At 33.9% G+C, this 13,635-nt stretch overlaps 1 protein-coding gene across 6 annotated transcripts in view; it reads left to right on the top strand.

Moving 5' to 3' along the window:
• The window catches only part of LOC6037080 (cGMP-dependent protein kinase, isozyme 2 forms cD4/T1/T3A/T3B), a 289,426-nt gene that overhangs the window by 216,399 nt on the left and 59,392 nt on the right, over positions 1-13,635 (top strand). The gene's annotated exons all lie outside the window — the stretch shown is intronic.

Here is a 13,635-nt window from a genome sequence, read left to right as displayed (position 1 = left end):
CCCGGGAATTCCCGGGACAAAAATCCCGGGATTTTTCCAAAACCGGGAATTCCCGAATCCCGGGATTTTTCATATTTTGTCCCGGGAATTCCCGAAATTGAAAACATATCAAATTTTGGTCTAGAAATTCAGATTTGGTTGTGGAAATTAGTGATCGATAAGCATTTTAAAGTATTAAAATTTTTATTCGGCATATGACAACATTAATTTGGCAGGGAAAATTGTTAAAATTTTTGTTTACAGATCCGCAAAATGCTTTGCGCCTTAGATATTTTCTACTAAATTTTATTTATTTAAAAAAGACTTATTATTATATTCACGTTCATTTATGACTTTAAACTTGAAAAAAGCATAATATTTTAAAAATTATTTAACTTTTCATAAACCGGCATCTGGAGCAAATCAGGAAAAAGTAACGAATTAAGACAGCTGTTTAAGCTAATTTGTTTTTGAATAATGTTCTGATTGTTTTGATTGATTTCGATTACAACAGGAACAGATCAAAACAATTAGTACACAAATTTCCAAATTTATTGCTCTAAAATCTCCTGTACCTATTCAGACTGTAGTCCCGATTATCCCCAATTGGTAGTTGATTGGTAGTGACTTAAAGATAATTTTTAAAATATGTTTTTAAATATAAAACATAAAATTCGAAACTTATCCAAAGTGTTACATTGTCTGGTATAATTTTATTTCTTGTTGTTTTAGACACTTTCAATGAAATTGTATAAGCTTTTGTAGTTATATTATATAAATAAAAAAATAAAAGAAATATATTCAAAATTCTGGTTCAATTAAATTCCAAAGCACATCAAAGAACACATTTTTTAAATTGTGTTTTACACTATCTAAAGACTGCTGTCCATGTTCAGATTGAAGTGTAGCTTATCACCATTAACAGTTTTGAGCTAATTCTATGATTTAAGCTAGAAAAACGTAACAAATATAATGAAAACATAGATTTTATGACTGCTGCAAAAATTTCCCGGGATCCCGGGAATTCCCGGGATTCAAAAAATATTTTTCCCGTTTCCCGGGAAATTCAAAACCCGGGAAAATTGGACGCCCTACCGGGAATTCCCGGAATTTAAGCAAAAGTACACATTTTCTATTCTTTTTGGAACCATTTGTGCATGAAAGGAAACCATTATGACTTTTTTTAGAAAAGTTATTTGTCATGAAAAACATAATTTCTGCATGTTTTTTTATTTCTTTTTTTTTTGTATCAAACCATGCTCTCTTTTACTGGTCACAGAGGCAAGAAAGTAATTTGTATGATTGTGGAGTATGGATTCATTTCAGAGGAAATTCTCGTAGGTTTCGCAGGTTAAGCACTCGCTCCTAACTCCATCCAATTTGCATTTTTTTTACTATTTAAACAACTAATTTTGCAAAACTTTTAAAAGTATTTTGCTTGCTCACTTCTTATTGAGCTATTTATCACTCTTTTTCAGTTGAAATTGCCTTCAATGAGTTGTAATTGAACGTCAAAGTGCTGACCTGCCGACATAAGAGGTACGACGGAATTAGATGCTGTTTCACTACTCACTGTCTAATTACCTTGCTTATAAAAAAATGACATTATTTTTTTTATTTATTGTTCTATTGGAGCTTAAAAAATAAGAAAAAAAAACATCTTCTTGCAATTTTATTATTTTTTACATGCAGTTAAGCTGTTAATGGAGCACCCACAGTCGAGCAGTTTTTGACAGTTCGCTCCATAAGAAATACATTGTAGAAAAAAGCAAAAACTGCTCGAATGGAAATGCTCCATTGATCTTCACACTTGTTTTAGCCTTTCAGTCGCTGTTCTAAACAACTTAGTTGCAGCACAACCAAGATCAAAACAATTTTCAATAAATTTAAATTTCCCGGCAACTCCCGGGATTTCCCGGGAAATTTGTTGAAAATTTCCCGTTTCCCGGGAAATTTGGAACCCCGGGAAATTGGACGCTCTAGTTTGCTGAGGGTGCCAAAAAAAAGGTAAACAAATCACTCCATGCATCATCCAATGCACAGAATGGTCAGCCAAACAAAACGTGTTTGTTATTGTTTACATCGCGTGCTCTAGTTTTTGTTTGTTCAAGGTCAAACATTGAAACGCGTTTTTTTTTCTCGAAACGTCAAAAAGTGAAGTGCGGCCATAACTTAATTATTGAGTGCTTTGAAGTTCATTACTTCCAAGTCTACTCTGTCCTGCCCTTAATTCCAAGGCATTTAATCGATCGTACACCTCTTGTAAACACCCCAACAATCTCAACTCCAACAACTTAAAGGTCTGTCACAAAGCAGTTGACTTTTTAATCGTGTTTTACTCTTAGCACAAACACAAAGTCGCTAGACCCACTTTCCAAGATTTGCACAGTTTGATTAAAATGCAAGCTAATGGTTAGATTTACGAACCGCCGCCGTCGTAGTTGTTTTTTTAAGGTACAGGGAATGGCACACTGACTGTGTTCGTGTAGAGTAGGCCGTGATCGAAGCAACCCATATCAACCGTCAAGGGCCAAGGTGATCGAGTAGAAAGGTGTGTCCGTCCGCTTTTGTTGTTGTCATTTTTCCTTCAACTCTGGCTAATCAATCGATCTTGAGTTGTTGGAAAGCTTACCTTGAAGAACCACTTTCTTCTGCAAATAAACCACTTATATACCTGGTTGTGAACAATAATTAGATTCGATCGCGCCCTTTGAGTTTTATGACGAGCGTTGCAACTTAATTCAGTTGTTCGATATTAATAGAAACATCCAAGTCTTCTCCGTAACCAATCGAATTAAACCCGAATGAACCGGAAAATCGCTGCAAAAACGGGTTACCTTGAAGAAAGGTTACAACCGAGACGAACACAAAAAAGAGCAGATTCGATTAGTCGACCCAAGATGGGTTTCTGAGCTTCAGAAAAACGGCGTCATAAAACCATAACTGCCTTGCCTTCAGCAGACAAGCGAGCAAGGGTGGCAAATAAAGTGAAAGGTGTATAATTTATCCCTTTTGCCTTATGATTTATTGGCGGCAATCAATGTTGTGTGCAGTTTACTTTGAACACCTACAGTTTTACACCAAAATAGCAAATAAAACGCTCAGACAAGGTTGTCACTTGCTCCGACATCACAAATCGAAACAAAAAAACACTATCCTTAGAACAGTGCTTGCGACTAAATGTTTGTTACGGTATGCCCACGCATTCTACCTCCCCTGTGGATACTGTGAAATGTGATCCGTTCTCAGAATCCTCTCTGCGGTAAAAACGGTGCAATGGGGCTGGCCGCTTATTTTTAAAGTATTTTTTCGGATGTTAATTGCTGCTCTTATTTCAACAACAATCCAACAACCAACACCCGAAAAAGAATACCAAACAAAGCGGCCAGCCCATATTTCACAAAATCTACAGGGCAGGAAGAATGCGTTTCAAACGCTCCAGTATGTGCTTTAAGTAGCAACCGAACGTTGCATTAGTGTTCTCCCGGCAGCAAGCCATTGTAGCAAATAAAATTGGGTGAGTGCATTGTTTGTCAATAAATGTTTTGAAAGTTATATGGCATTAGTTGTCAGAAATCTTTCGTTTGGGTGTAGGATCAAGATACGTAATTTCGAAGATTTAACAGCGGAATGACCGAGATTGTCAAGTTATGTATTACAAAATCAATGTAATTTTAAAATTTGGTTCACATCACATCATGAAATTGCAACAAATGAAGCCAAATAACCCTTAATTTATTGACCCCCTGCTAAGAAATTGATCACACTGCTGCGTTTCCAACCCAAAACAACACACATTAATTGGTTAGGGGAGTGATCATTATTGAAAAATTGCATAATTTCAGCGTGCATTCGAAGCTGCTGCTGCAACAGCACCACTCTCTGCGCAGACACTAGCTCAAACATATTAGCCAAGCCTTTTTCCTTCCAGGCCGGCTGCCGCCGCCAGTTCAAGTACGGTGATTATTTCCAGTAATTTGAAAATTACACCAAGACGAACCGGCGGCGGCGACCGGCAGCAACTCCGTCCAGTTTTATTTTTTCGAAAAATAAAGAAATAGCCGTACGGGAAATGCGCCCCTTAGCTACCTTTCAATTTGGGACTATTCAATTCCATCAAGTTGGACAATTTTGAAACTTATGCTAAATAGATATACTTCAATTTTAAAATCATAAAAAAACATTTGTTTATGCATTCCGAAAAAAACAACTGCTATTTATAGCCAAAATATCTGCAAAGATGAAAATTATTTCAAAATTTAAATATGATTCATCCCAAAACTCAAAACGAAACACAAAATGAATCACCATCCTTCTCGGAAGGAGCAGAGCTACCGGATTGTGGTCGAACGAGGTCAAGTTGTTACTCCTCCTTCTTCGGAAGCGAACGCCTCTTGTCATCCAATATCTGTGATTTGCTGTTTGCAAGACTGCACCACCAGCGATGAGTCATTCGTGTTTTGTTGGCAATTATTTATGATTATTTTTTTGTAATGCTAAAAAATGCAAGTTGAATTTCAAAATGAGTTTGGTTTCCTAAAATTTTTTAAACGATTTTCTTGTTGAGATTAGCTTTGTAAATATTTTTCGATTTTTAAACATAAAATTTAAAAATAATACTAACATTTTTATTCACTAAAATTAATTTCGCGATTTTTAAACCCAAACCAAAGTAACCTAGTAGAAAAAGCGCAACAAAATCTGAATCGTTGGCAAAGTTTCAATTTCACGTGCGCGGGGGTGGAGCTTTCCAATAGCATTAAAGCACGCAAAACAAATCGCAGCGCATGACTAGAAGCGGTTTGTCGAGTACCTCGCCAATGTGTATGAGTGCGCGTGCGTGGGATTTGGTGTATTTAATGGTCGTGTTGTGATGTACACAGCTTCGAAAATTGTTCGCTCTGTATGAAAGATTTTACGAAATTGATTGTAACGAAAATTAAATTACTTGTCTGGTTCAAATTCTGTTTGCTGTTTTTCTTTCGTTTAATATTTTTCAAAATGATATCGCCTCAAACATTTAAATTAGGTATTTATACATTTTCAAGTATTCTGGGCTTACATGCGGAAATGTGGCTGCTTCAGTATTTAATTTATTTTCTGAGAATGTATTCCCTCCACCCTCGATTTTTCGTGTCATTTTTTTTTTTTTTTTTTGAGTGGGGGCATACATTTTTTTAATGTTTTCAGCGGCATAATTACACATAAAAATATTTGAATTTACATATTTTAAGTAGCTATAAAAAACATTTTATCTGAACCAAAATTCTGTTCACATTATCAGATGTAATTTTACCAAGAATTGTTAAAGTGTGTAGGCTTCCCTTCTCTTAAAATATGCCTAAAAACTCCTAAAACTTAAACATTCTAAATAGATATTTGAAAAACATATTACTACTTTGATTATCACCTTTAATGAATATACAGCAATTCCCCACGAAAACAGCATGATTCGAAAAAAAGGTCTTCGATCGGGCTAAAATGTTTTCTGAGAGTTCCTTGGCCAAAATAATGAGACCTGTATTTTTTTGTTTGGCCATTAGGGTGACCTACGCCGTGTTAGGGTGGTTAAAAAAATGGCAATTTTCGTCGATTTTCGCCAAAACCACTTTTTTCACAAATTCATATCTCTACGCCTTTTAATCCGATTTAAGCTTTCTTTGACTCAAAAGAAAGTGTATTAATTTGGCTATTTGGATAAAATTGTAAGAAGTTTCAAAAATCTAGCTTAACATTTGAAAAGGTCGTACGAAAACTTAAAATGATGTTATGAAGGTCTGGTGACCAAAGAGCCTGTCTGAAAATATTTTTACCTGATTCCTCGGAAAATTTTAGTAGTTGCATTTTTCAATTACGAAGATTTTGGTTGGTGTAAAGGCCATCGCTGAAATTTTCAAGTTTTAGTGAAAAAGTCAATTTTGCCGTTTTCGTCATTTTCTCATTTTGCGCGTGGCGCGTCGAAAACCCCAGTTTTTATTTTTTAATCGTATCTCAGAAAATTGAAAACATAACTTCACCATTTTTTTTATATGTAATGTAAAACTTTCCGAGAAATCAGGTAAAAATAATTTTCAGACATAGGCTAAAAAAGTTTAAAAATCGAATTTATGAGCCATACTTTTAACATTTGAAAGAAAAAAGTGTTTCAAAATGCACCTGTCCAGCTGTTTTGCAATCATTAGTTTCCAAAATACGAATTTACGAAAATGTTTTTTTTTTTTGCGAAAATAAAGTTTTTGCGGTGTGTACATTGGAATTTCATAAAAATTCAAAATATGTTTAACGAGACCAGGCATGCTAAATATGATTATCAATGGAGAAAATGCTTTTTAGATTGTTCTCAGTTGATTTGACTTCTATTTTCATAAAAGTTTTGTAGTTTTTTGGAAAAAAAACAAACGCCTCCTGATTTTTTGGACCAATTTGGAAGGAGACATAAACTTTGTAAAATATTTGCAACGGCCTCATAGAAACTTTGATTTAAAAGTAACAAAATAGTATTTTCCAAATTTGGCTCGCTACCAAAACCATTTACTGTCAGTGATGGATGGTTCATAAAAACTAAAATACTTGACCACATTATTTCATCAAATATCGAATCGTTGTCATTATATATAATTTTCGACATATTTTTAAAAATTTTGTTTTTGGTTCCGGTTATTTTTTTTTTTCTCTTTTTCCCATTAAAGGTATGTTAAATTTAGATAATAAGTTGTGCGATAAGATTTTTTTTTTTATGTTTCAAAAATTTTGCAATATTTGTTGTCCAATGATTGTCATTTGATTAGCGCGTTCATCCAGGGAATTCTGGGGACAAAATTCCCGAGATTTTCTCAAAACCAGGAATTGGTTCCTAAAATCAAGCCTTAATTTGTGATATTAGGGGAGATTGGGGAGACTTGATCCCCTTTTTTTGTATCGCACATAACTCTGCCAATTTCTCACAAAACTATCAACTTTTTGCATGAATTGAAAGCTTAACCATTCATCTTTGTTTGGCTGATAAGAATATTTCATCAGATGAACTCTTCGAATCATGCCAAGCGTTTTAAATAAATATTTTAAATCGGCATTTTAAAAATGTTAGGGGTAACTTGATCCCCCTTTCAACATTTTGAAGAAATCTTGAGCAAAATGTTTCTTATTCATCCAAACTTTTAATTTTCTATAAGTTACAACAATTTCACATAAAACCTGTTCGTTTGTGTTGAAAATATAACAAGTTAAGTATTTAAAATATGGTTACCGTAGGTGTGATTCAAGATGTCACGAAGGGGAGAGGGGGGGTTTGCGAGACTGTGACGTCACGCTAGGTTTTTTATGATTACATAATATTAATTCGAAATGTATACAATTAAATTAAATCCTCTTTTCTTAAATTGTTTGTAAACTATTATTTAAAAGTATCACATTATAATTTATTATATTGACCCATTTTTTTATGCAGCTGGAACTTCAAGATTTTGCAGATTCTTGCTCGATAAAAATAAATGCTTTAAAAGCAGGAGGGCTTTTGTTAATTTGATTTGGTTAACCGCGGTGGATTTTCTTGAAATAATTTGAACTGTCAAAAATCCACCAAAGCATCTACCACATTGATCGCACAAAAATCTGTGGTAGGAAAGTATCCACCGATAGATGCTTTGGTGGATTTTTGACAGTTCGAATAATTTCAAGAAAATCCACCGCGGTTAACCAAATCAAATTAACAAAAGCCCTAGGGTGTTCATAAGTAAACTTGGCAAAAATGCCAAAATTAAGAGAGTTTAAAGAAATAAAAACTGTGAAAAAAATCTAAAACAAGGGGAGGGGGGTCTGGCAAAATGTGACGTACTTTTTGAGGAGAGGGGGGGGGGTTCAACCTTGTGTGACAAAGGGTGGGGCTAATTTTGGCCGATTTTTGCGTGACATACTTTATGGATGACGCCCTACTTGACAGCTTGTTCCAAGGGGACCATAGTTGATCTATCCAAAAATGTTGAATACTCAAATTTTTCTTTGTAATTTTATATCATTTTATGATAGACTTGGTATTATATTTACGTATTTTAATGGTTTTAATTTTGAAAAAGAAATATTTTTGCAAAGAGATTGTTTCAGGAAGTTAGTTCGACAATTTTGAATAAAAATAAAACAACAACTTGCTTGGTTGCTGCCATCCTAAAATAAAAAAAAAACTCTGTAATATTTTTGTTGAGTTTCGTCAAAAGAAATCTGAAGCATTTAAATAAACTGGAAAAAATAACAATGTTTTACAAATTACTTGGAGCATACAAATGATCAAATTTTAAGCCTATTTTAAAATCAGTATCACAAAATCCTTTATACCTGTTATGCTTATTTCAATGCAAAATATCATTTAATTAATGATTATATGTTCCGTTTTACGTTACGTTTTTACTTTCACTTTTTGTACCGACCTGAGTTCTGAAAAATCGTAATTACAATAGCCTTATTTGATTTAAATTATTAAAATAAGCATTATACGAAGTAGTCCGAATTAATTACAATCGACTTTGCACATTTTCTTTAACGAAAATGTCATTTTTTGTCAATAATTATTTTTAAAATTTGCAATTGCCTTAAAAAGCTTAAATATTAAAATTTCATGTTGTGGTTTCTGTAAATCTTATGTTCCCATTAAGAGTTTGTTAAATTTAGTATATTTCTGTAGTGATAAGATTTTTTTTCCGGATTCGAACATTTTAATTTGAAGGAAACAAAAATGTTAAGCTTGAATTTTGAATATTCAAATTTTTGTTTTGTTATTTAATGCCGTTTGATTTTTGCTGTAAGTATAAAGGAAATAGAGAGACTTGATCTTCATGAAATCATTTTTTTTTATTTTCATGTATTTTCTTAAAACAGTTATTAACTTGTCAAGTTTGGTTATTTTTGCTATCTGCGGCTGTATAAATTGAAAAAAAAAATACTGATAAAAATTCAAGCACGCTGTATTTGGAACACAAAAAAAATCAATATCATAAAAAAATATGTAGCAAATCCTTGAAATACATGAAAGGATAATACAAAAACATGAAAAAAATGTAAAATCTTGATGTTGGGTACGTATATTCAACATCAAGATTTTACATTTTTTTCATGTTTTCATCCCTGCAAAGACTTCCAAACAGTGTCTACACGAATAGGTTTTCCAAATTTCTATGTTGCAAATGCAATATCCTGTAGCAAAGCTGATAAACTATAACACTAATTGAACTGAGTTGAATACAAGAAAAGTTGATAAACTTCAAATATATACAACAGAAAACTGATGAATTAATTGCGCAGTCATCTTTTAACACATCTATTAGTTCTCAATAAAAAGGCTGTCTGAAATCATTTGCCCATCACTTTTGTTTTCGAATTTGTTTTCATTTTCATGCTCCTTGTGCACACACACTGCACTTCATCGGACTGGCTTGTGTTGGTTTTACAAAATCAACACTCAAACTGCAAACGCATTGCCTCTTTCTTCGCGCTTTGATTTGTTTTTATGCAATCGAACAGCGGAATATGAAGCGCGCCCGCGATTTCCCAGCCTCCCCTCCCCCTCTTCACACCACCCACAGTTTGTTGGTTTTTCTAATGAAGGAAGAAGAAACAGTGAAGAGTTTGCCAGGCTGCATTTTCCATTCAGCTTGTCAGATGTTCAACAACTCAACAATTCCAAACACACGCAAATCGGGGTCAATCAAAGACTTTGAACTGAAATTGCAAGCGCCTAGCCAAAGTGAATGAAAGCGAAACTTTTGCCCCTTTTTGTGGAGGATTTACCTGTAAGATTAGATTCTCTATAAAAAAACTTTATAACATAAAACAAATTTAAAAAGTTGTTTTTTCCTTTTTGTATTTTTAAGAAATAAAAAATTAATGTTATTTTTTTAATTCTATTCTCTACCTTCAAAGTGGAGTGCAATTGTTTGGCTTTTTGGTAAATTTCCAAAAAGCACCTGATTTCCCAAAGATTTCGCCAATTGTTGCAGTGCTGCAAAAACGAAAGACCTCCTCCTCGGCGGCGGCGGACAATCCGCGTGCGCACACGCTCATTAATCGATTGGTTTTGCGTTTAGCATATTTCACTCTTCTGCTTGCTGCTGCAGTTGATTGATTTTCATCGACCGCGCAAGGGAAAGCTTCAACATCGTGGAAGTGGTGACGGGCAAGGTCAGATCGGCGCCCGCGCGCGTGCGTGAATCATGCTGCGATGATTTTTGGCAGGAATTTTTCGATTTGTACGCCACCGGCTAGCAAACACAAATGAGGTGTAATTGCATATTTGGTTTCGGGGTTTTGCCTCAGAAGAGTTGTGTGAAATTACGTTAGTCCGAATGGAGGGTTGTTTTGTGTGCGATTCATTTGCGTCACAGCGAGTGATTGGCAGTGATTTTGTAGAAAGTTTGCGAATTTTCGCGTGTTGCTTTCATTACTGCTATTGATTTGATATTGGTGTACCCAATGATCCTTTGTTATTTGTAATTGTGTTATGGAAAATATAATCTTTATTTAACCATCACAAATCATAAGGAAACATGAATTTTAAATCATTTCACTATTATTTGTTCGTCCAGAAAAATTTGTACTTGTCAATATAAAAATCAATGTCATATGTCTGGACAAAAAATTGAAAATTACAGGTAATTAGGTGAAACATAGAAAAAATCTTTTTTTTTCGAATCGTATTGATGTGAGGCTTTATCTCAGAAACTGATTACTCGAATTTTAAAGTTTCACAATAGTAGTTTATGCAACAAATTGCAAAAAAATGATTTTTTCAGCACGAGTCGTACATTTATTCAACGAGGTTCACCGAGTTGGATAAATACGAAGAGTGCTGAAAAAATCAAGTTTTGCAACGAGTTCCATACAACATTTTTTGCAATTACAAAAAACACACACTGAGTGAAATTTTATGTCAAATTTTCATTTTTTTTGTCAATAAATCGTTTAAATCAAAAAAATGTTGAAAAGTATTACTTTTCGAAACAAGTGCTGAAAAGTTCAACTTTTCAGCACCCATTTGAGTGCTGAAAAGTAAAACTTTTCAGCATTTATTTTGAAAAGTGTTGCTATTCGATTCTGTTATTTTTGATACAGAAAACTAGGCTATTTCGCCGTTCAAGAATGACAGGAAAAGTAAGTAGTTTCACGACGGAATTGCAAAAATAAATTTAAAGGATTTTTTTTTCTGCTTTTCAAAACGATTGTTTTTGTAGGTACATCTATCTCAAGAATTATTTTTTTAACTTAAAAAATCCAGAATATGTACCTAAAAGTAATTGTTTCTTGAAATCGGTATTTTATCAAAAAAATAATTAAGTACTTTTCGAATGCAAATTAGATTTTGCTTTTCCAGAATTTCTTTAATATCGAAGCAGTTTTTTTCACAGATACATATATCCTAACCCCGATTTTGTACCGAAGTATGTCTCTTTAAACCACTTATCACAGACACGAGGAAAAAAATATTTTCAAAAATTCATTGAATTTTCGGGGTTTACAAAAAATGCACAACTGTAATAATAAAAAGAACTTTGTGAAACTTTTTGTTTCCAGATATTTTGTTTTGACTTGTTCGCGTGAAACACCCCATAAAAGTAGCAATATTAGAGTGGTACTCGAAAAACCTTATATCTCAACAAACAGAATTTTGATCTGCAATCGTTTCTCTTAAAACTTACAAAAAAACTTTACGAAACATATTTGTTCAAATTTATTTAGTACTAACAGAAAGGCACTAATGAATTAGAGAACACACTTCGTTTTTATGTAACAGATTTTTCAATAAATGCAAATTTTATATGAGTTGTCTAATTTGTACGAATAACTGTAAGAAAGATTTAACAATGCAAAATGACTATATAGATTAATGAGAATATCCCCACAAGATTTAAGCCAAACAAATACATACAAAAAACAAAACAAAAAAAACTGAATTTGGGAAGGATTATTCTTAACAAAATGATTTTCAATGCAATAAATAAGTTTTTCAAAATTGTTCAGCATTTTTAAATTTTTGTTATATTGTATTTAAAAAAAACCCCAAAAATTTGTTGTTGTCTTTGTGCTAATTTTTAACATTTTTTTAGAAATATCGCTTAATATCAAAACAATCAAACAATTTCGAGTTAAGGGGTTACATACATGTAGAAAATCACAAAATTTCAATTTACAGAAAATTTATTAAACCCACTTAAAAGATGATTTTCAATCACTCCTGAAATTTCCATGAAGATATTTCATGATTTAACTGAGTTAGAGCCGATTTAGGCTCAGAATTTTGCCATGCGCAAAACCAACTTTCTAACTTTCTGAGCGTTTTTATCTGAACACCAAGTTGATTTACGGGTGCCACGATATCTCGAGATGGGACGGACCAAATTGGCTGAAATTTTGGGTAAAGATTCTCAAGACATATCTCGTGTGCATGACGAAGCCCGATTTTGAAATTTTGAATTATCAAAAAATACAAAAATCAAAAACTGGCGATTTTTTATATGTAAAGCAGAAAAATATTTTTATCTTTTTTAAAAATAAACTTTTTTAAAATCAACCTTCGTCATGCACACGGGACCGGTTTAACGAGTCTTCACCAACATTTTGAGCCGATTTGGTCGAAGCAATGTTGAGATATCGTGGCACCCGTTTTTTGAAACTGCTACACCCAGAACTGGGCATCGGCATACGATTCGGTAGTAAAATGGTACTGTGTGCGGACGGAGAGGATAAATCCCGAAATTACCGAGAGTACTTTATTCATGGTTCATTTTCCAAAAAAGTTCATCTATCAAAAAAAAAAAGTACCGGTACCGAGACTCGATCCCAAGACCTTCGGCATATTGAACCGTGCCTTTGCCGTATTGGCCACCATGGTTCGGTGACTAAATGGCGGTCGTTTGTCCATATAAGCCACTCATAGGATGAACTGTTCCAATGAACGAATGAACACGCGAGAGGACTATACTCTCGCAATATAGCACTTTCCTCACGTTTCTTTTCGTGAGGACTATCCCCTCGTTCTTTAACTTTGGGTGTAACTTCAAATAGCTATATCTCGGCAATGATACAACCAAATGTCTTCAAATTTGTTTTGTTAGAAGATGAAAATGTATATTTTAATGCCCTCAAAACAGATTTTGAAAAAAGTTTAAGTGTGTGCTCAAACCAACCTCTGACATTTAAGCCGATTTACATGTATGTATGTATACATGTATGTATAACCCCTTAAAGTACAAGCACTTCATCAGACGCCACTCTACACGAAAAAAAGGGGAAAGTTTTGTGCAAACACTATAGATAATTTATGCAACCTTTTTTTTTATTTTACCTCATCGAGAGTCTTATTGCTGGGCGCCACAGACTGCATGCATGCATTGAGAGTAGCCAGCATTGCAAATGACAGTACCCTCTCCGCGTCCCAATCCGGATTCAGCCGATTCCATTCCGTCTCCAAGACGCCAAAAGGGCACTCCAATCAAGTTCTTCGACGAGCACGCTTCGACACTTCCGTCCGATAGAGCGAACCGGTTCAGAAAGGGGTGTGGAATCGGTGGGGTGAAATGGACACCATTTGATACTTTGATGTTGTAAATTTTGGTATCTTTCAAAATTATCCTTGATAGTTTCATAAAAATGTGACTTAGCTAAATATCCAGA

This window comes from Culex quinquefasciatus, chromosome 2 (genome assembly GCF_015732765.1).
Source record: "Culex quinquefasciatus strain JHB chromosome 2, VPISU_Cqui_1.0_pri_paternal, whole genome shotgun sequence".
Lineage (NCBI taxonomy): Eukaryota > Metazoa > Arthropoda > Insecta > Diptera > Culicidae > Culex > Culex quinquefasciatus.
Note: the sequence above shows the minus strand (reverse complement) of the source record. Positions and strands in the feature narration are given on the sequence as shown.